At 35.8% G+C, this 24,718-nt stretch overlaps 1 long non-coding RNA gene across 2 annotated transcripts; it reads right to left on the bottom strand.

Annotated features, from left to right (window-relative positions):
* Window positions 1-2,011: 2,011 nt before the first annotated feature.
* On the bottom strand, window positions 2,012-9,082 carry LOC139075407 (uncharacterized). Of its 2 annotated transcripts, none has more exons than XR_011525786.1 (4): window positions 8,958-9,082; window positions 7,408-7,469; window positions 2,721-2,877; window positions 2,012-2,427 (listed from the first exon to the last, which is right to left on the bottom strand). It is a non-coding gene; the product is annotated as an uncharacterized lncRNA (long non-coding RNA). The 2 variants fall into 2 exon arrangements; XR_011525785.1 differs by having other exon boundaries at window positions 7,408-7,464.
* Window positions 9,083-24,718: the final 15,636 nt, after the last annotated feature.

Raw genomic sequence — 24,718 nt, 5'->3', positions numbered from 1 at the left:
GATGGATGGCATTTACTAAATTGTACCAAGTCTGCTTTACGTTTTTAGACAGCGTTAAAGCCTGAGTTATTGATCTGCTGGTTCTTCAGCATTACAGGCAGCCACGGAAGGAAGTATCATCTGCTCAAATACTCTTCCCACTTGATAATGTCCTGTCTGCCTCTTCTACAACTAGGCATGTTTTGGCTGTGAATAGTCTTAGACTAAAAGCTTCCCAAGTTATGTTGCACTTCTGTGCATTTTTTTTTTAAACCATTATTTCCGATAGGCCTGTTCTATGTTCTTCTGACCTCTGCCTAAAGGGCTGTGGCTAATTTGTGTGGTCTTTTTCCTGGCATTTTGCTGTTACTTGAGTTTCTCTGCTTCCCTTTAATGCCTATTTAAATATTTTCTCATCTTACCCATAAGCAAAATGCCAAATTCTTGGCAGACAAAAACCTTGCACCTCCTTGAATAAAAGCAAGGCAATATCCACTTCAGCACTTCGTCTGTCTATTTAGAAGTAATGCACATCGTCTGGCCTTTTGTAAATACTACGCATCCACTAAAATACTACATTGTTAGCTGACAGCAGCAGAAAAAATATATATATTCAACTCTTTATACGTGTATGTATTATATATATATACATGTATATGTGTGAGTGTGTATGTATATATACATATATATGTGTATATATAGATATAAACCTTTTAAGCTGATTAAGGCCTGTGAACATTTTTTTCTTTTCTTACACACTCCTACATGTTGCTCCAAGTGGTTGTTAAGCAAAGTGGAATTAAGCAACCACTAAAAAAATCTAGTAAACCTACATAGATGTACTGAAATGAAAAACTGCCTGGGGTATATTTATTGAGTTAAAAGGAAGAAAAAGTTGTAGAACAGCATGGGAATTATGGTGATTCCGTAGGTTTAAAACATTTAAAGAAAAATATCAACAAGGATGTAAAGCAAACTGTTTATAATGATTGTCCCAGATGAGAAGAATTGGAGGAAACAAGCAGAACAATTTTAATGTATACCTCATTAAAAACAACAATGTAGGGGTAGTGGTGGGGTTCTTCAAGAAGCTGAGGAGTTTTACCCTTTCCATTTCATCTTTTTGTGATGGCAAAGAAACTTAACAGGCTTTAAAAATATTTTGTGAAAGTATCTTCTAGAATCAAAAGAGCATAGAACTACTTAGAAGACAAAAAGGAAATCATAGAATTGATTTATGTTACAAGTAGTTTATATTACCTAATCAGCTACAACACAATGTCCCTTTCTTCTTTTCCATCACTTGGGATTCTGTTCCCTAAACTGACCATTGGCCTTCACAGCAATGTTTGGAAATTTCTGGTTAGTTACACGGTAGCTGATATTTGTGATGATGAGGGTAGGGGTTGGGGGAGGTGGATGAGTGGGTGTGGCACCAGGATACTCAATCACAAAATTCCTGGGCAAGATCAGAAGAGTAGGTCCTTTGGTATTTTTTAAAGCATCAAGGCAGAAGGATTTGTATTTAAAGACCAGAGATAATAATGGAAAAAATAGTGTTATGGTAACCAAGTCATTGATGACTCAGGGAGAGTGGTTTTATTATATTTTCATCTGAACTAAAATAAATCGTTTGCACACTAATCAAAGAGAATGCATTTTAAAAATTACCCTAAAAGCTAGAAATTTTCTAGAATTTACCTTTCCTCTAAATTCAAAGAATATTTTATAAATTCAATTTGCTACTTGAAATTTTTTTAATATATCAAGAGCTTAAAGCATCTTTGGTGCTTCATTCAAAGTTTAATACCTTTCTAATTTGATAAAGAGAACCTTTGCCTTCTGCCTCCTGGATTCGGCCTTCTGGATCCCATCTTTTAGATTCCTTTAAGACACAGAAAATCCTGGATCTTGATAATAGAAAATGTTTTGGATAACATTTTTCAGAAATTTCCCCTGATATCCACAGTTCTATAGTCCTGGTTGTGCTCATATCAGTCCCATGAACTCTGGCCATATCTCCAGTCACCACTGAAGAGTAATTCATTTTATTCAGCTTTATCTCCCAAAGATTTGTTGGAAAAATTGAACTCCTCTCCCATTGAATGACCAATCTTGTCTCCTACCCATTCTCAGTCACTACTACACTCTTTTGCCAATGATTCCAAATAGAAGTGATCACCAATGGCTGTAAATTGAAATTCCTATGGCCGCCTCCTCCAAAAAAAATAAATAAAAGGGAAATGCATTTCTGAACATTAAAGTTTCCTGTAATGCAACACATGGTGGGTGAAGTTACTGCTTTGATACTCCCTTCTCTGTGTGACTTGTTGGAAGGGAGCATGTTGCTGCTTCTGCAGTCTGGTTTCCAGTATTCCTCTGAGGATGAGGATGGGTGCAAGCCGCTGCTGGAGTTCTTTGTGATTCCAGGGGATTGTCCCAGCAAGACTGTGATGTTAAATAGATTAAATACCATGAGATATATTATTTGAGAAGTCATTATATGTATTTTTACTCATATATTTCTTATTTATAGACCTATACAGTTTTGCTTATTATTGAGCTGATTCCCAAATTTGCCTGGTATTTCTGAGAAATATCCTATAAATATACTCATCTGAAAGCAGATCTAAAGAGCATACTCAAATGCTCATGGAAATGTAAATGAGATAGAAAAATGGAACTTTTTCTGTTTTCTTAGTTCTACCTGCGACCCCAAGATCAGGAAGAGAATAGGTTACCGTATATTCCATATTGGAAGGCAAGGTGCCAGACCTTCATATTGGACATTCGTGAGATGGGGAACTCTTATTGTTGGTAGTGGTCCACATCCAGCTCTTTGTTGTACAGAAAGTAGTTGAACAGAGTGATGAAAAGTTCTTTAAATCCAAGAGATTTCTTTGGATAGAGTTGTCAGGGTGGAAAAGGGAAGGAATAAGAATTATAAAGGCTTTTACAAATTAATAAGGAAAAAGACATTATCTATTAGAAAAAGAATACAGATTTGCAGACAATTCAGAGAAGCAGAAACCTAAATGGTCAATAAAAATTATGAACGATTTTCATCTTCATTACTCATAGGGTTAATAAAAATTAAAGCAAAAAGGAGATACAATTTTGAATTTTTCAGATTGGCAAAAAAGGAAAAGTCTGACAAGTACAAATATTGGCCAGGATGTGGGGAAGTGGTAACCCTGGTGGTAGGAGTGTAAATTGGCACAATTACTTCGGGGAACAAAACTCAGTACATTTTTGTAAATGGATATAGCACAGGACTCTGCAGTTCTGCTTCTGGGCATATATCCTAAAGCTGTACTGTCCACTATGATAGCTACTAGTCACATGTGGCTATTTAAGTTTACATTTAAATTAATTAGAATTAAATAAAATGAAAAATTCAGTTCCTCAAGTACATTAGACACATTTCAAGTTCTCTCTAGCCATGGCACAAAGCATTGCCATCATCGCAAGTTAACAACCCTTTATTGTATATTTGAAAGTTGCTAAGAGAATAGATCTTAAAAGTACTCATCACAAGCAAAACAAAATTTGTAACCATGTGTGGTGATAGACATTAACTAGACTTACTGTGGTGATCATTTCACAATATTCATATATCAAATCATTATTTTGTACACCTAACACTAATACAAGGTTCTATGTCAATTATATCTCAATAAAAAAGAGGGAAAAATATAATAGAAAATAGTAAAAATGTACAAAAAGCAAAGAAGTCAATATGCACATTTATCAAAAAACATAGCCTAAACTCCTAAATATTTTGGTTAAACAATCTTTTTCTTAGGGAATATGTGGCGATAGAAAAAATAATATACCTAAAAGAACCATAGTCAATTTTTGATTTTCTGCTTTGTAATCTATACATTTCAATTTTTATTGTACAGTTTATGGGTTGTGACAAATGTGTTCTCCTTTCAACTAACACTGCATTTAGCCCTATGATCCTTGCCTTTGATATATACCTTATGCTATACATAAAAATTAGGTCAAATGGACAAAAGCATAAAAGCTAAATCTAGAAAACACCTGTAAAAAGACATAGAAGAAAATCTTTGTGACCTTGTGTTATGCAAAGATTTCCTAGGAGGAAATAGGAAATACTGTTAAGGAACACTTTAATAAACTGGACTTCATCAAATTAGAATCTTTTGCTCTTCAAGTTACCATTGAGGAAATGAAAAGGCAGCACAGAGAAAATATTTCAATATGTGTATCTGACAAAAGACTCATATCCAGAATATACAAAGAACTCTTACAGCTCAATAATAAAACAACCTAACTAAAAATGGGCAAAATATTAAAAAAAGACACTTTATAAGTGAAGGCACACAAATTGCCAATAAGAACTTGAGGAGATGCTTAACGTCTTTAGTCATCAGAGAAATGCTGATCAAATTCATAATGGGATATGGTTATGCATCCACTAGGGTGGATAAAGTTAAAAAGACTGACAATGGTAAGTGAGGGAGAGGAAGTAGAGTAACTAAAACTCTCATGGGTGGCTAGTAGGAGTGCAAAATAGTACAGCAACTTTGGAAAAGTTTTGCAGTTTCTTATAAAGTTAAAAATACTCTTATTACATGACCCTGCAATTTTTCTCCTAGGTGTTATAACAGAAAAGAAAACCTACATCTACACAAAGACCTGTATACAAATATTCATAGTAATTTTATTGACACTATCCCAAAGCTGGAAACAATCCAAATGTTCAACAGAATAGCTCTGAGTATAAAATATGCAATAAATACTACTGCTTTCCCTTTCTCCATTTCTTGTTATTCTGTGGTCATAAAATCAGGTATAATCATGAGTGATTCAATTAGATGTTATTTTATGGTCTATAGGGATTGTGTTATTTGATCAAATGGGAAGGGAGAAAAAAACACAAGATTCCATCAAATTCAAAGTCTTTAGATTTAGAGTAGTAGATATTTAGATATTTCATAGATGAAGTCATGTAATATAGACTCAGTCAATTAATGTAGCAACTTGGGTAGGTTTTGCAGTCCTCTGTGAATAGATAGATGAACCACATCATGTAATGACTCTAACTAAGGGACATGAGCTAAATGACCTCCTTTTTTTTTTTTAAGTAACTTTGCTCCTTTTATGGACTGTAACTAGGACTCAGTGTGTTTCATCATTTTCACCAAAAAGAAGGAAGTCAGCATACCAGTCCAACTCCCTGGGTATGATGCTACCTCAACAATTAAGAAGGGACGCCTTCGAATTGTTTGAAATAGCATAATTCTTTCCTTGGTGGATAAGCATCTGTATTAGTTTCCTATTGATGCTGTGACAAATTTCCACAAACTTACTTGCTTAAAACAACGCAAATTTATTGTCTTACAGTTCTAGAGATCAGAAGTGCAAAGTAGGTTTCACTGGGCTAAACTCACAGTATGGGCAGGATTGACCTCCTGCTGGAGGGTCTAGCGGAGAAGCTGTTGCATTACCTTCTCCAGCTCTCAGAGGCTGATTTATAGCTAAGTGGAGAAAAGCTCAAGGAAATCAGATCTATAGCATTGACAGTGCTTTTGGGTGTGTTGAGGAATCTGAGTATATTTGGTAATTCAGTTACTTGAAAAATTTAAGAGACTTTTGTCTGTTAGAGTAGCAAGTCAGTCTTGCACATCCAACTTAAAATGTGCTATTGAAGAGTTGATTTAAATTTGTGATTTTAAATTGAAATCTTGTCAATTTGTAAGTAGTATCAGAACATTGAAGAGAATATAAGGTGAAGCCTCTTGGGTTTTGAAGAATTACTTCTATGTCTGGGAAAACTCACTCAACTAGAGAATTAAACTACTTAAAAGCTAATAAGAAATATTTATGAATTCAGTTTAAGTGACTAATGAGGTTAAATTAACTAAATTTGTAAAGGAGAGCACTTTAATTAAAGACTCATTTAAAATGAATCACTAAAATTTGCCAGACTTAAATGCAATGATGATATTTGTAAGTTAGGCTTATTAGAACTGGGGACAAAATAGAGGATCACATCAATGGCAATGTGTAAGTTTGCCAGTTTTCAGACGGCATACTGAAAAACAAAAGAAAGTTTCCTCTAACTAACCTCTCCATCTGAGACATTAGGTCAGTGAAGATTTCTTTACAAAGTAGGAATAAAACTTATTAGAAAGCATGCCACTTATTTACAGTTTAAATAAAATATAATTATTCGATACAGACAAGTTTCTAAGGTGATTTTGTCTGAATTTATGTCACCAGAATTAAATATTTGCTAGTTCCTTAATCCTAATATATAATCTATAATGATCTCATAGTAGGCGCTCAAGACATTATTTCCTCTAGATGATCAAACGCTTTTTTGGATTTTCCATCCATCCATCCATTCATTCATTATCGAACTCCTACTATGAATCAGATATTTTGTTGAATGCTAGTTAAACAAAGACGAAAAAGAGGTGGCCTTTGGCTTCTGTGCCCTTGTGTTTTCATGTAAGCACCAGGAAGTAGAAGGAATCAAAATGGTATTTGAGAAAAAAAGATGGATAGGATTACTAAACAAATACAATAATACTAAGATGACACCGAGTACTAACAACATCTTCATTTATTTTTATCAATAAGACATACAGAGAGATAGCAATAGATAGTGTGCTTATTATTTAGTGCATAAAAACAAAATGATTTCTTTGAAAATTGTCTTGGCTAACAATTATATTTTTTAATATGCTTTAAAGTCCATTGTGAAAAACTAGCCATGTTTGATTTCTCAAAAGCTCCTTTAAAATTTATTTATGCTGAGTGCTTCTATTCTTGTGCTTGCCTCTATTTGCCCTCCTCACCACCCATGCCCCCAGACAAGCATCAACAAAATAAACCCGGAAAAAAACAGATAGGCAATATGCCTTGTCTGGACTCATTTTTATGTAGGAAATTGTAACCAGGTCGTTGTTTTCTGTTTCAGAATTTCTTACAAAGATACATTCACTGTGTAAAATTGTTGCTTCGTGATTTTGAACCTAAGACAAAAAGCAGCTTTCAATTCTTGATTATAGCTTCTCAAAATGTACAGTATAATTAATGTTGAAAGAGCGATTATATTCTAAGTCCTTGTTTCACACCCATTCAAACTTTCTCTTGTTTTTAACTTTGGGAATTTTAGTGACATTTTAAGAACAAAGGTGAATTTTGTGGGACACAGAGAGAAAAACGGGCAGGTGTGTTATAATTATTAATACACATGAGAATATTTCACACACATTATATTTATGTTTGAATTTTGAATAGCTAAAAAAAGCCTCACTCTATGACATTCAACTGTTCAGGGAGGCATTCTTTGTTCATTTCATCTAAATAATTTCCCTCCACCCAATCCTTTCCATATCAGTGCTCACAGGTTATTTCCTTCATACACATTATCCCACATTATTTGCTTACCTTCTTAGTCTGGGTCCCTCTGCTAGGAAAATCAGCTCTGTGATGCAGGAGCCTCTTCTGTTCTGACACAAAACAGACATTCAAAATATATGTGCTGAATGAATAAGTGAATGAATAAATAAATAAATCACTCCATTTCCAACTTTAAAAGAAAATTAGAAGGGATACAATTTGAGGTATTCGATAGTGGTTTTCAAATAAAAAATTAGCAACCACAAGCAGGCCAAATATTTTTCTCATTTTCTTTTTTTAGTTTCAAAAAAATTTTTGGGAAAAGTTCTTTTGGAATAATCTGAAAATTAATATTTTTCAAACTCTAGCTGCAGAAGCCTTGCATATCAAGTCTTACAAATTGTTTTCTAGTTACTTTTCCCAGTGTTAAATGGTGTATATTTGTTGCCTAGTTATGGTCAATCGCTCGTGTGGTTTTGGGGCAATAGTTTTAACCAAAGCCATGGTTCAAGCTGGGTGTTGGTTATAAATATGTTTTAACAGAGTGTTTGCCCTAAGCAATCATCCCATGATAATTTAAGTTCTTTGAGAGCTAGAAGTTGGTCTGTTTTATTCATTGCTGTGTTTCAACTCCATCAACAGTGAGTGATGCATAGTAAGTTCTCAATACTTGTTGATTGAATTAATAGACAGTTCCTTGGATGCCAATGAGGCAGTAATCATGACATGGAAGCCAGAACTTGACAGTATATTGGGATAATTTTCAGAGAACAGACCCTAGACAGGCAAAATAAGAGTTGGAGAATATATAATCACCAAGTTCAGGAAGAATCAGGAGAGCAAAAATCCAGGTATATAAGTAGGACGTCAAAGTTAGATTGACAATTGTGGTGAAGGCAGTAAAAGTCTGAATTCACAGAGACGGAGAAGTCTGGTCTAGGAACCAGCAACTGGAGAACAGTAATATGAACTTGACTCTGAAATACCATTTATTTTAGTGAACAATGCTTATATCTGTTACATGCCAAGGACATGGATATTTAAGTTGATAAACGTCTATGGATAAAATGAGGGATCGGGTCAAGATCAGGTAAAAAAGTAATTTTTGATGGTGGATTTCAGCACAGTGACTGTGTTTTCATAAAGATGACCAAGGATGGGCTCGAGCAGATTAGGTAGAACAGAAATTATTTGGTTGTTTCTGACTTTGACACTAGTATTAATACCACTTATGTTTTCTTGTACGTTATGTTTCCTTATAGTGAATAATTGTTAAACATGAGCATAAAACTACTTAGAATTAATAAAAGAATCTCAGGCCAATAAAAATGCATGTTAGAATGCCTAAGCAGTTTTCTTATCCCTTTGATTTCACTGGGGAGGAGAGAGGGGTAGAAAAGATGGATCATCATGAGGGAAGTTGAGACCATAAAGAGGGACTGCTGGTTACCCAGCTGAGGTGGACTTAGTATCAAGAGAATGGTGACCAAGGCTGTCATTGGTGGTTCTCTGCTCAAATGTCCTCTGCCTACCCAAGAATGACATGCGGACAGATTCTGTACATCCATAAGGCTTCCGGAATCTTTCTACTTTCTTACCTAGGAGTATGTTCAGCCTGGACATTGGACGGGTACAAATTGCGAGGCAGTTAAGAGTGAAGAACAGGAGTCCCCGGATAAATATCGCATGTTCATGTCCCTTCAGTGGGACAATTCTTTGGCACATTCTACATTGTGACTCAGTGGATACACTCCAAGATTGAGTCCCATGTTCACATGGTAACTACTCATCAGCATACCCTTTATTGGCTTTCTTCCCTTCCCTGCAACATTCTCTCACTGTCTAACTGTGCTTCCTGGGATTATATGCCAAGTAAAGGACTTGCATCCCAACCCTCAGCCTAAAGTCTGCCTTGGAGGGGACTAAAACTAAGTAACAACTATTTAATGGGAAAAGCAAAACAATGTTGAACCATCTTCTAGACCCCATGCATATTCTCAATCTTTTCAAGCTTATTTTCTTATTGTTTATGCACTATATCTGAGCATCCTTCCAAATGTTCATACTATGTATAACAGATTATCCATTAAATGGCAATCACTGAAGGCTTTTCAATACATCAGGTTTTATGGGTACCCAAATTAGAATGTTCAGTATTAAGAAATAATATTCATTTTAAAAGAGTAAACATTGTGCTTTGTAATTTAAATTAGATGAAATTTAGGCATGTAGAATTTAATCAATCTTTATATATGTTTCTAGATAATAAATTGATTGTAAGAGATTGATATTTGCTTAATTTTGTACAATTCTGACTTAATATATAAATATGTAACAATTTGTGACCACGTAAATTTTAACCATTGCATAGTCATTCTCTACAAATTGGTTCTGATGTAAACATTCACTTAATTAGATTGTGAATCTAGATGAGGCTGACTGAAAAACATTTTTGTAAATTTTCAAAACATGACTAATGGATTTTTAATTTTTCAATTTGTTTCCCATGATTTTCTTGTTTCTTTTTTTCTTAAAAGTAATAACACATAGATTGCTTGCTTCTTTTCTCTTTTAAAATATAACTATTTTGCAATAATGGGGACAAAAGGTCTTATTTGTGAAATGTACAGATTGGAAATTCTAATAAAAATGAGCACATTTTCATACTATTTGAAGTAAAGATTTGTAAATAGTAATTTATAAACTTTTTAAGTTCAGAGACGTCTTCCAATTGAAAACAAAAAAAAGACTAGTTTTAGCTTTTGATTATTGGAAGAGGGACTGAAGCCTATTATAACTTCATTAACATATTAAAATACTAAAAATTTTTTGCAAGAGATCCCTTATTTTAGTCTCTAGACAGTATTTTTTTTTCTTTTTGGAAGATTGACCCTGAGATAATATCTGTTGCCAATATGCCTCTTTTTGCTTGAGGAAGATTGCTGCTGAGCTAACATCTGTGCCAATCTTCCCCTATTTTGTACTTGGGTTGTTAGCACAGCATGGCTTGATGAGCAGTGTGTAGGTCCGCACCTGGGATCCAAACCTGAGAACCCTGGGCGACCAAAGCAGAACATGCGAACTCAACCACTACACCACTGGGCCGGCCCCCAGACAATACTTTTTTAAAAATAGTACTTGGCAATAACTTCCAGTGATCTATGGCCCTCCGGTTGGGAAATGCTACTCTAAGCCAGTGGGTTTAAAATATATAGAATATCAGAATATCTTGGGGAGATTTAAAAAAGTAGAGTCTTTGTTCTACCCTCGACATATTGAAATTAAAGTCTCTGCTTGTGGAGCTCTAATATGCATATTTTAAATATTTTACGTCAACCAGCAGATGTAGTGCTGGTATTTACACCAGCCCTTGGTACCCACTAGAGATCTTTTTGGGTTTTGCTGATATATAGATACCCTCTCTCTCTACCGTGTTTTTCCCCACACACCAGCTCCCTGGTCCTAAACCATTCACCAATTCTCTTGGGACTATTCCACAATTAAATTGAAAATATCTTTAATCACAATTTCCTTTAACCAATTTCATATCACAGTTATGCTAAAGTTGTATTAGTCAATGGATAATAGACCTCCAAGTTTCCAGTTTTAAATAATACTGTGATCGTTCTACTACACCAGAGCTTAAGGCAGTTGGAGATGTGTAGGAGATGCATTTTGGCTTAAACCTTCGGAGTTTTCTTTGGGAAGGAAGAATTTTGGTTTCTTTGAGAATTAGCTTAGAGCTCAGGAAATAAGCCTGGCTATAAATACGGATGTGGGAATCATCAATATCTGCTTCAAACTGCGGAGAGGTAAAGCTTAGGAAGGATTACAAGTCATGAACCAAGAGCAAAGTCTTGAGAAATCTGGGGGAATTTCAACATTCAAGAAGTGGGCAGAACTAGAGGATACTGAAAAGTAACATTGAGAGTGGTAGGTAGGGTATCAGCGGGGAGTGCTCCTAAAATAGTTGGTGAAAATGTGAATTTTAAGAAATAAAAAATAATAGGAATATCCATATTGAAATATGTGTAGGAAAAAAATAAAAAGAAGACTATGAGTTTTGGCAAATTGATTGATAACTTCAGTAAGAGCAGTTTCAGTGGGGTGACTGGGCAAGTAAACAGTAATAAAAAATAGCCGTGGATTAAAGAGTGACTGGGAGGTAAAGAAGGGAGAAAGCAAACACAAACACTTTTTCAAGAACTTTTCCTGTGAAGGTAAGATGAGAGGGGGTGGTAGCTAGAGGTTGGTTTTAACATGATTTCTTATGTTGGGACATACTTAATTAAATGTGACAGTAAAGGCATTAAGGGCATGTATCCTAAAGCCAGACTGTAGGATTTTAAATTCTAGTTCGTCCACTGACTAGTGCTGTGGATACTTGGGTGATTGGTTGTCAGCCTTTCTTCTTTCTGATATGCATTGAGGCCATATGCTTCCTCTAAGTGTTGCTTTAGCTGCATTCTGCAAATTTCCCCATGTCTTGTACTTGTTTTTGTAATCATTCACTTAAAAATGTTTTTAAATTTTCATTGAGATTTCTTTTTTGACCCAAGGATTTTTTTTTTTGAATTATGTTTATTTCCAAATATTTGGAGATTTTCTAATTTTGTTTGATTTTTAAGAAATATTCTTTTCTGAATGATTTTAATACTTTAAAATGTGTTCAGTCATGCTTTTTGGTGCACCACACAGTCTATTTTGGTAAACGTTCCACATGATTTGGACAGAATGTATGTTCAGGAGTTGTTGACTACATGACAATTAGGTCAAGTTATTCATCTTTTTGTGTTTGTTTGCTGATGAAAAATTTTCTGAGTTTTTGTCTGAAAATGTCTTAGTTTTAACATTTCTGTTGATAGATATTTTTTGTAGCATATAAAATTTTGGGTTAACGGTTATCTTCTTTCATCACGTCAAAGCTGCCTCATTGTTTTCTGGCTTCCATTATTTTTGTTGGAAAGTCAACAGAGAATGTCTTGGATACTCAAATTCTACCGCCTTGGTTGATCTCTAGTGCCTTTGATCAGCTGCAGTTTCAAAATTTCTATACAATTTTATGAGTTTTATTGCAGGAGAATGGGTTGGTTGACTGAAAGCTGCTCCATCATAACTGGAAGCAGGACTATATTTTTTGTATTACTGTTAATCAATATATTTGTAGTATTCCTTATATGTGTAGGGATTGAAAAGCAAGCTCAGTGTAAGTTGTTTGATAAGAGAAACCTGATGGAATCAACTGAACCCAAGTTTGTGTGCTGTAATTTCCTGAGGCTTTATTAGCAACTGTATACATGCTGGAGGAGGGTAGTTTTCAGAAAAATGTGGCTTCCCGTGTAGGAAATGGTATGTTGGGGGTCTGAATAATCTTGGGGATATGCTAAAGACACTTTAATTTTTGCATGAGAAAAATAATACATCACAATCAAACATTCTACCTTTGAAATAAGTCATGGTTCAAAATAAACTAAAATATGGAATGATTTTAATCACTTGGAAGAATGCAAGAACAGGAAATTTATTTGTCACTGATGCTAGGAGCATTCCTCAAGGTGCCAAGAAGCCTGATATTTCACACGTAGAAAAGAAAATATAATGTTCACACACCATGTGGCCTTATAGTGAAGAAAACTTAATGTTAAATATAGTTTATTGGTTTTAGAATTTTATAATCAACCTATAGGCAAAGTATGATGAAAGTCCATCATGGTTTAAAATTTAATTTAAATACAACAACACGGACAGTGTAAAAGTCAAAGTCTAGCTTGCAGAAGGAAGAAAACATAAGAGAATGTGAGGAGGAAGGGTTTAGGTACTAACATTCTCACGGCATGTAGTAAGGAGTCAAATGACGCGGGAATTTAAAAAAAAGCCTAAATGCATTATTGAATCTACAAAGTTACCTAATTAAAAAATTAAAGATAAGAATTTGTCTGTCATATATTGGAGGATAAGAAGCAGAGTGGTGATGTAGCAAGTTCATTCAATCCTCATATTTTGTAGCAGGACTTCAGGAGATATTATATGAAGTTAATGAAATAAAAATGGCATAAGCATATTATTTAAAGTCACAAAGTGGCCATATGAGGAATTAAGAACAAAAACAATTAGAAGAGATTTTTCTCTGCAAGGTGGAGTGGGATAAAGTGGAAATAAGATAGGAGAAACTTGCTTCTCTACATAAACTCTGATTATTTTAACATCTTGTGCATATGTCACTTTAATGAACATTTAAAAGCATTTATAAAATGTCATCTGAAGACACCACATCTTTCTGATGTGGTAGCTTTAATAAACCAAGCTAAAAACTTTTCCATCTTAAGAGGAAATCTGAGACAAGGATGCTGGGATTGAAGTCAAGAGGAGCCTAAGGAAGGAGAAGATTCTTTATGTCTCTGACAGAGGGAATATGTGAAGTGAGAATGAGAATCCAGCGTAGAGGGTAAGAGACTGCTGGAGAGAGGGGGATAAACTAACTTGATTAATAAATACATAAAGCGAAGATTTAATTTCTTTAACTTTGGGTTGTAAGACTGTGTTTCTTTGAATGAGATTCAGTATGGAGTCAAAGTTACAAAGAACCGCTAGTTATATTTTGAATACATGTAAGATTTCGTTATGAAAACAGCTTATTTTTCTTAACATTTCTCCTTTCAGTCACAGTATCATCAGTTTAGCCAAATGATTCTTCTCTTTAAACACGATTATTCTCCAAACTTCCCTTTCTATTTCAAGTCCATATTGCATTCCATTGCCAAATGTCTTAATAAAATACCTCTTTTATCACAGTAATTCTTTGTTCAGGAATTCAAAATGACTTTCTACTGTATAATGCATTCAAAAGTATTACCATATAATTTACAACTATTAATGAATTACACTGAGACAAGAGGTGTGAGCCAGTGATGTCTTGAACACCCTGGGTTATATAGGGTCACCCTCGCTTTTAATCTATGATCATCTGCAAGGCCTGTACTTCCTTTTTCTTTAACAATGACTTTTCTTCTAGCTACAATTCATCCTTCTCATCTTTTCTCTTTCTCTCTTTTGAAATCCATCCTGATTTTCAAGAATAAGAAATCCTTCCTCAAGGTTTCCTAACTATTTGTTTCACCCTCCCCTTCTTAACACTTTAGTCTCTGTTACGCCACATAGCACTTCATTGAAGAAGGCTTATATTGCATTCCCAGTGTTTTACAGAATTGATTCTTGCTTTCTCAGGATCGTAAACTCCTTGACAGCAGAGGTTGTTAAATCCTGTATCAGTCAGGGCCTCAGAAATGAACAGTCAGCCACTCACAGTAGACATTTTAGGAGATTTTAGTGAAGGGGCTTCTGGCAAAGGTGTGGGCAAAAACCTCTAAGGGATGGTGCTACATCCTGGGGCTAACAACCAGGGGTACTGTACCACATGCTAAGCCTGAGGGGGCAAGTAGAGGGAGCTGTTCCCAGGACCCAGACAGAGAGGGTCATCTGATGGTAGCTGTAACTGGCAGAGGGGCATAGCCACTTGGATAGAGGCCTGAGTGATGACCCTGATCTTTTTCTTCTCCCTACCTCTGTGATGTTTTTTTTCTCCCCCCAAATATTAACTAGCTTCTACATGGATTGATCATCTGGCCAATCCCGTCTACCTGGTCTAACAGTGAAATTACTGCTATCCCCACAGGCCTCCACTGGACCGTCAGGAGTGGTTCAGCCATGCTTTTCCCTCCACTTGCCAGTCCCTTTCTGTTTGGGGAAGGGATTTTATGATATTTTTCACATCACAGAGCAGAATTTAGGACTCAGAGCAGATAATCCATACACACGCGTTGACAGATTGTTGATCTGATAATTTTTGACACTTATGATTTTTAAACATTAATTGGAATTTTTCTTTTGTTAATCCTTTTCCTGCAAAACCAAAAAAACCTGACCTAATTTCCTGGCTCTCACAATTAATATTTCATTACTAAAAGTGAAATAATAAATTCAATTTTAGAGTTATTTATTTCTTGTTTCCTTTCACTATTTATTGGTTTATTTGAAAAAAGAATAAACATGTTCAGAGGTAGCATACACCACAGAGTTTACGAATCTCTTTAATATATATCATCTCTGCATCTTCAGCTCTTTTCTTTGAGTTCACTATAAACAATTCTCTTTAGCCATATTTCATATCGTTTTCAAATTCTTCTTTTTTCTACTCTGGTTAATTTCTGTTGATGATAAATATGAGACTAATGTCTTACAGATTTCTCTCCCTTCTTCATTAGCTCCACAGATTTTTCTTGGCCTCCAGAAAGGTGTGGAAGCTTTTTGAAAGATGCTTTTTTAAAATGCAGCTTTCTACTCTGATCCATTGGAAATAGTGTACTTCATATCCACTTACATTTGCCCTGTAATTGCAATACTTAATTTCTTTAATGTTTTAGGAGTGAATTGGTCTATAAGCAAACTTTTTGCCATACTGAATTTCAGTATAGTGGTTTCTACTAATATGTGTATTTTTTTCTTTTTGCAAGAATATTTGTCTTTCTCTATTCTCAAAGATGGATTGATCTTCTGTTTATTGTATCCTGATAAACATCTGTATTTCCAATATCCGCTAGCGCTATTAGATGAACTCAGGTGCGGTCTACTATCATTTAATCCTTGTCATAACCATTTACACATACTGTTCCCCTATTTCACCATTTTCCTCTTTTGCCTCCAAATCTGCTCATTTGTACAGTTTGGTCCCATTCTTTGAGTTTTAATCAAATTGTTTCTCACCAATTTTTTGTGTATTGCATCTGAATGGCATTGAGTCCTAAATCTGCACCCTCCCCTGATGTTCTCCTTCCATTTCTTTCTTTCTTTTACAAATTATATCCATTTGTGTTGACTTTCTATTTAAAAAATGCTTCCTTCTGGTTTCAGTTTCCCCACTCAACCAAAACCTCTTCAGTAGCTCCACAGATTTTTCCTGGCCTCCAGAAAGGTGTGGAAGCTTTTTGAAGGATGCATTAAAAAAAAAAATGCATTATATATACTTTTAATTCATCTTGCTTTTTCTTGTGTCACTTTTTATTTAGATATTTTATAATCAGTACCTGTGAAAGTAAACTTGCTATATTCTTTCAATACGGGTCAGATTTTATGAAAAATTTTTGCTCACAAAGAAGGTTAAGAAAAGCCACAAACATTTATTCTCTTCTGCTCCTTGCACCATGTACATGAGGTTAGCACGCTGCCTTATCCCCGTCTGAAGTAACAGACTTGATAAAGCCTGATGCTTGGTTCATTTTAAATAGATATTCTACTTAACGGCAAGGTTGAGAAACTCCTGCCAAGTCTAATAGGCATGCATGCTTTCAGGTAAATAGAGCTCATAACTTTACAGCCCAGAACAGCAGGGGTTGAGTCAACTAAATTTTTTATTATAGTCATTTAGGAATTCATTTAAATATTGCTCATCAGCATCCATTGATCTCAACATTTTTCATACAGCCTGAGAGGCTGGTGTACATGCAGCCCTAATGTATTAGAATCTATCAGATCGTTTATGCAAAATTTCCTGGCACAATGTGTTGATTTCATTTCATGGTTTGTTTTAGGCTGTAGCAGTACTGAAGTAAATTCCATTTCAACTTAGACTGATGCATCTTGTTTAGTTCTGGTTACTTGGGGTTGATTGGTGTAATGAATTTCTCCCTTATTGAACTACAAGTTAATCCTTTCAAAGTCAATAAGTTTATGTGCATAATAATACAAATACACATTTCTGTTGTTTCTGGCTCAGTACTTTCTGCAGAAAGAAGTAGTTTTCCTGCTTAATGAATGAAAATCATTGCTTAGAAGTTCAAATTTCATCTGCACTGAGTGAATGAAGTCAAGAATATGGAGCTTCAGCTTAATCTGGCATATTTACATTCTATGATACAGATATGAATTTTGGGGCGTATCACGTCTTATGTTGCTCAAATGGTTATATTTTCTGACTTCTCACGTGAAAGATTGTGTGAATTTTTACTAATCTCTATGAGTCTGCAAATATTTGGCATATGCATAGTGTTCTTGTCCACCCAGAAAGAATAGAAGCTTTGTCCTCTTAAATCATCATGGCCTGTCATAAACTTCAATGTATCAAAGAAGAATCTATCAAAGAAAACATAGAAGTACCTGTTGGACCTTATAGATTTCACTGATTATAAATAGTATTATTAAAAAATACAAAACATCTGATTAGTGTTTGGTCTCTGTGAAGAACAGAACTTAAATCCCTTTATATCAGCACTGAGATTTAATTTCATTAAAATACAACAAATTTAAACCATTAAAGATCCAAAGACATTGGCTTTGTTGTCACATATCTGGTGCTCTCTGCTCTTGTAATGTGATGCGTGTTGAAAGTAGTAAGATATGTATGCTTCATACCCATCTTAAGGCCTCCTGGCCCCCTTGATGGAGGTGTAGAGATAAACCAGAAACACTCATCTCAATGTTATAAAGTTTGTCTTATTGTGTTATAAATGCCCATTTCCATGTCTATATATTCCAAGAAACTAAAATTTCCAGAGGGGTTCCTAGAGATGATTTGTGTGTACTTTTCCTCTACCAGTTATTTTTGAACTTAGCATGGTGCCTGGCACCTTATAAGCACTCAGGAAATCTTTCCTGGATGAAGGCTTGTGATAAAGTGTTCATCATAAGCGAGGAATGAGAAAAGTTTTAGTGAGGAGTATAAGGACAAACCACTGAACATAATCTAGTTGTTGAGATGGTGAATATGCAAAAAAGGCACAAGACCCTGAATAATTACTGCCAAATACATAGATCCTATGAGGATCAGTGAGGGAGAGACTTAACTTTGGGCTAGAAAAGGCTTCACCATGGAAGAAGAATTTGAGCATATTTTTCAAGAATAGTTTTTATCCACCATTAGCCTAGTGTTGCTTAAACACAGGGATTCTATGATTATTCGTTTTTGTATTCCTATTGCCTACCACACTGGTACGAAGTACGAGTTTCATGAATCTCTCTTAAAAGCCTATTAGATGAAGATGGCAAGAAGTATTTTATAGATCAGAGCATGGGGTATACAGAGTTATGAAATATCATATGAAAAACCGGGCTAGACTCAGATGAGGCAGGAGTGAAAACTGGTGGAAGAAATCTCAACAATCTAAGATAGGCAGATGACACCATCCTGCCAGTAGGCAGGAAGCAGCAGTGACTTTAAACGACTTCTGACCAAAGTGAAAGAAGAAAATGCCAAAGCAGGATTGCATTTAAACATCAAGAAGACAAAAATCATGATTGCACAAGAACAATACAACTTTAACGTAGGCATTGAAATTTTTAAAGAGTTTGTTTACCTTGGTTCAGTCATCAATTTAAGTGGATACTTCAGCCAAGAAATCAAGAGAAGACTGAGACTTGGAAAGGCAACAATGAAAGAATTAGGAAAGTTCATGAAGTGTTAGGAAGTGTCATTAGAGACAAAGGCTGAGGTTATTCACACCATTGTATTCCCAATTACTATGTACAGATGCAAAAGCTGGACAGTGAGGAAGCCTGGCAGGAAAAACATTGATTCATTTGAAATACAGTCATGTGCTGCATAATGATGTTTCAGTCAAAAATGGACCACTTATACGATGGTGGTCCCATAAGATTGGTACCATATAGCTTAAGTGGGTAGTAGCTATGCCATCTAGGTTTGTGTAAGTGCACTCTATGATGTTTTTAAGTGACACATAACTGTATGGTGTTGGAAGATAGTTCTACCGATACCCTGGACTTCCAGGAAGATGAATAAGTGGGTTCTAGAGCAAATGAAGCCTAAACTATTGCTGGAGGTAAAGGTGATAAAACTTAGGCTGTCCTACTTTGGGCACATCATGAGAAGGCAAGATTCTTTGGAAAAGGAATTAATCCCAGGAAAAGTAGAAGGCAGGAGGAAAAAAGGAAGACCAAATATGATGTGGATTGACTCCATAAAGGAAGCCATAGGCATGAGTTTGCAAAAGCTGAGCAGGCTATTGAGGACAGGACCTTGTGGACATCACTCCTTCATAGAGTCACCAGGAGTCGGAGCCAACTTGACAGCAAGTAATAGCAAATTTAGGCAAGGAAGTGTTACTAGACCATCCTAACTACTATATGAGATATCTGTGGCTTGAGGAATAAACCACAGACATGGAATGCAGGTTCTAGTCATGACAGCAAGCCATGGCTCTATAAGCTCAGGGAAGCTACTTCATCTCTCTGAGTCTCAGATGATAATTCATAAAATGAGAAGTATCATATCCACCACCAAGTTTTTTGTGAGAATTAATTGAGGTAATGTACATGTTATGGACTGAGTGTTTGTGTCCTCCCCAAAATTCGATTGCTGAAATCATAACCCCCAATGTGATGGTATTAGGAAGTAGGGCCTTTGCAAAGTAATTAGATCATGAGGGTGGAGCTATTGTGAATGGGATTAGTGCCCTTATAAGACACAGGAGAGAGATTTCTGTCTCTTTGCCAGCACTTTAATCTTGGACTTCCCAGTATCCAGAACTTTGAGAAATAAATGTTTGTTGTTTAAGCCACCCAGTCTATGGTAGTTTTGTCACAGCAGCCCAAACTAAGACAGTGTGTCAAAATGTCTAATTAGGTGCCTGGAGTGGGAAGTTCTTAATTAAAATGTTTTTTAAAAATACAGGATGGAAATGGGATGTTGAAGCCAGGTGGTATTTGATTCTAGGATAAAGAGTTATATGGTATTTAAAAAATTGTTCTACAACTCTCCTGGGATCCGTTCAAGCAATGCATTGGGACCATCAGAAATGGTCTTTATGTCTAACAAGAGGTGAGCCCATAATGTTCTTTTAGACATTGTTGTGATTGTGATTCCTTACCCTGAATTGATCATGAGACCACGTTTTTCCTTGACTGTGGATAAGTAGACAACCAGGGTTCTCTCAGCCAACAGGAGCTCAGCAGTTTGGTCTTGGGGCTCTGGAGGTCCCCACTGAGGATGTACATGGATGAGAGAATGATGGTTTTCTCTTCAACTTCTGGTACATGCAGAACTCCTGGACTTCACTTATGGAGTTCATGTAAATCTCATAGGAAGGGATTCAAGACATTCTCTAATTAGCATACCCTTGCAGTTAGATCACTTGGCACTGTATGAAAGCTATACTACAGAGAAAGTCAATGTGCTGGATGTTTTCCACTTCCTCCTGCAGATTGACTGTCCACCTGTCTCTGCTTTTCTCTGTGCTATGTACTCACCTGGGCTTCCTTGACCTCTGGTTTTCAGTTGCGTTTTTCCAGTGGAAGGCAGTGTGGAATATTAAAAGGTGGAGGAGAAGTTAGTTGAGGTATTTATTCTATCTGTTTCTTCCCTGCTAGACTGAGAATTGGTGGTAACAGTTCTTTTACTAAGGTCACTGATCCTGTTGGACAAACCTTCCACCGGGGCTCTGGTAACATCCACCTCTCCTTGCCTTTCTAGGCCCACGTGTGGTCATGGCTTTCTGCTTTTGTGGGTACTTGAGTCCTTTGTCCTCTGTTATTAGTTTCCTCAACGCTGTCCAAATCTTTGTAAACTGCCCTTTCATTAAACTTCATTCAATTATCATTTCTAATTAGTCAACTATTTCGTGAGTCCAACTATTGGATTCTGACCAGTACTTCTGGTAATTAATAATATTAATATTAATAAAATATTTCTTCAGTAACATTTTTTAGTAAAAGCTTATGATCAGTCTAGCAAACCCATCTTCAGATTTGCGAGGCAAGCTTAGCTCTTAACTGATGTTTATTAAACATGTATATATATGCAATATTGAGTTTTGCATAGTTGTTCTCCTTACCTGATTATTAAATATTAATAAAATTTAAAAAGTGCTAGCACTTAGGTCCTATTTACTCTTGCTTTGAGGAGCATATTTGCAAATGTTAAAAGAGTAATTGGAGAAATGCTGGAAATCAACATTAATTACTCATTGAAATGAGTAACAAGATGTGAGGTTTGGCACGAACAAATGTTTGTTCCTGATAAAAAGTAGATCTTTGTAGAGGTGCTAAGAAGATGTCACTTTATGATCAGTCAGTTTCACAGTTGAAAGTTTGCCTCAAGTTTTGGGCTTTTTATTAAACTTGGTTAAAATGAACAGCTTTTTCCTTCTAGTTACTAGGTTTATCTTTGAAATATTGCTATCTCTGTATTTGCTTTATGTTTGATCTAGAAACACAATAAGAGATGCATATTAGGATGTTAAAAGTACATATATTAGTGAGTAAAAGATGGAATGAGGGTGCTCTTGGATATTTATAGTTGTTGACAAAAGCCACATGATGTGAATTTATATTGTATTCAAGATAAAGCCATCATTAGACATGATTAGAATTTATGTGAAAATGAGATAGGTAGAAGAAATAAATTGTTGGTTTGAACAAAGTGTTATCTTTTTCTGAGGGAACATATTCCAATGCTTTGTTTGTTACTCTTACTGCAATAGGATGTATTCTTGAATGACAGATGATTATTTGAGAAAGAAATTCTGGTTTTAAGCAGAATGATCTAGCATCACATTTTGAAGGTGATGGTATTTAATGTTCTATTTTTAAAGTATATATATCATATTATTAAAAACATAATAGCTTTTCTATCCTGTGTCGTCTTGGTCTATGCTGACAACAAAAGGATAAATATAGTGCATACCAGGGTTCCTCTGGTAATACCATGAACATGACACATGTCATCCTATGATAAATTGGCTCTGTGTCTGTTCAATTTCAAATCTAAAGCTCTGGAGGCAGAAGTGTTAGGAAGCAGGCATAATTCTGGCTTACAGAGGCCTCAGATGCACGAAATTAGTGTGCATGGAACAGATAAGAGAGAAAGAGATCCACAGTGAGAGGAAGTTTGCACAGGTTTGTGGACTTCCTGGGGTTTAGGTAGTATTGGCAGATGTTAGGTGGGAAAAAAACATCTGTAAGCATGATAATGAGCATTCCCAGAATCTGAAGTGACAACTGTATCCAGCACAAATGCTGTCTTGTTGCCCTATTTGCATACCAATTAAATTTTAAAATAAAGAAACAAATATTGGGTTACTGAATTTGTTTGACAAATAATCTGTAGGGCTTACTCAATACAACTGGGTCAGGCATGTTGGCTGTTTGACAGATGCTGTATCTATGAAAAATTTAAGCAAAAAATGTATCCAGATTGTTACCACCCACAGTTTTAGAAGTTGGAATCTGAAATGGGTTAGAGATGGTTTGATACCCTGAGGCGGCCGCAATGGAGTGCTTTTTCTCGTGCTCTGCTAATACACTCAATACGTGATATTTCCTATTTAACTTTCAAAATAGGAAGCTTTTTAAAAATATAGTTGTAAATTTAACATTGCGTTTCTTGATAGCTAATTTTTTAGGTTTGAATTGTATATTATACATTAAGAGTTTGGATTAGATTTTTTAAGGGAAATTCCAATCTTCATTGTCATCAGAACTTGAGGGCAGGATTATATGAAATTGAAGTTGTTAAGACTCTTCTCTATATGCGTGAAGAGTTGGAAAACAAGTATATCTACTCCCAAATTTTGGATCTTTTCAGGTATCCTCCATGATTTCTGGATTTTGAGAAACAAAGCATGCATTATGTTTAAATAACATACCTTTTGCAGGGAGAAATTTGTTGTCTACCGAATGTGACAAATTAAATAGAACAATAAGATTCCCATATAGAGTGCAAATCAGACACGTAAACTGAGTCATATTTCCCTTGATTAATGCTTCAGAAGCACATTTTATTGCTATTTGCATGTCCTTTTCATTTGGTTTATTTTCAATAGATGTTGGATTTTCCTGTTAAAATTCTTTCTCTCTTCCTCCTAGTTTTCCTGTCAAGTAGTTAGTCATTTTAAATCCTTAAATGCACTAGAAGTACTTGCTATTTGAAGGACCCCTGAGGTGAGTCATTATTTAGACTGAGCATTGCATTGTTTGAGCAAAAGTTACTTTTTCTTTTATCTATTTTGCAAATATAACTATGCAAAATATTTTCTTCAGAAACAGTATTCAAATAGCAAAAGTTAACTTTGGTGGATATTTTGTCATCGTCATGCATTCATTAATTCAACCAACATTTATTAGGATGCTATCAAGTACCGTGACAACTGAGCTGATGAGGCTTTTTCTGCTTCCAAATGATTCAACCTCCTGTGGTGGATGGATGCCAATGGGCAGGGCATTAGGGTACAGAGGAGTGAATGTCCTCAGAGTGGTAGAGTCTACATGCTTTGCCAGCTAAGAGATCCTAAGAACATTAGAGGGACAGAGGTGGGAGGAGAGCACAGTGAGACAGACTTCCTGGAGAGGGTGACCCCTGAACTACTCCTGGAGGAGCCAGTAGATGAAAGTGGGTAGAAGGTGATATCACATTACAGGAGAAGAGTAACTTCTGCAACAGCGTGGCAAAGGAAGAGCACGGCATAACGAGGGGAATTACCAGAGTCCTGTTGATCTACATTCTAGATTAAAGGGCACGTATGAAGTTACAGCAGGAGAAGATACTGGAAAGGCAAGACTTTAAAGGGTCTTGTATGCCATAGTAAGTAAGGAAGATGGCTTTATCCTAAAGGGATAGTGGGTCACTTCAGTATTTAAACAGTGGAATGACACTATCTCATTTACGTTTTACAAAGAGTACTCTGACAGCAGTTAATGATCTGGAATTGTTGGAACAAACAATCTAAGAAATGAAAAAATGAAGGTTATTTGAAAAAAAATCCCTAATGCCACTGTGCTTTCCAAGCCAAGCATTATCAAGTAGCATAATTAGGTTTTAACCACATTATTTTTATTGGGTAAATTAGGCTGGAAGTTCATAGAAGCTTTTATTGGCATGGTTTCTTGTTTCAGCTTGGCCTCCCTAATCCAAGAATGCTTCCTTAGGGCTGAGAGGCACACTGGGAATTTCAGCTCAGGTTCGGCAAAGACCTCTGGGGGCTGGCCCAGCCCCTGGCCGCAGGTCCCTACGCTGCCCTCCTGTGGTTTCGGCTCCCAGAGGGCAGACACTTCCTGCTGCTTTTTTCTGCTGCTGCTGTTATTGCTGGAGCACCATGGACAGCGTCCCAAGTTCTTTCAACGAAGCAAAGACTCGCGTGAGACATGACAGGTCTATAGAGCTACTTATCAGTGAGGGAGAGGCAAGGGGTTGGCACTTCCAGGAATATGACGGAAAGAAAAGGAAGAATAAAAAGCTGCTATCACACCTGCCACGAGGGCAATAAGAGATACGTGATATGGCATGGCAGAAAGCTCGTGAGATGGTTCAGTGCTTGTGAACAAATCGCATATTTAGGGTTGCAAAAGTATGTTAGAA

This window comes from Equus przewalskii, chromosome 13 (genome assembly GCF_037783145.1).
Source record: "Equus przewalskii isolate Varuska chromosome 13, EquPr2, whole genome shotgun sequence".
Taxonomy (NCBI): domain Eukaryota; kingdom Metazoa; phylum Chordata; class Mammalia; order Perissodactyla; family Equidae; genus Equus; species Equus przewalskii.
The sequence above is the reverse complement of the archived record's forward strand: the minus strand, read 5'-3'. Positions and strand labels throughout refer to the sequence as shown.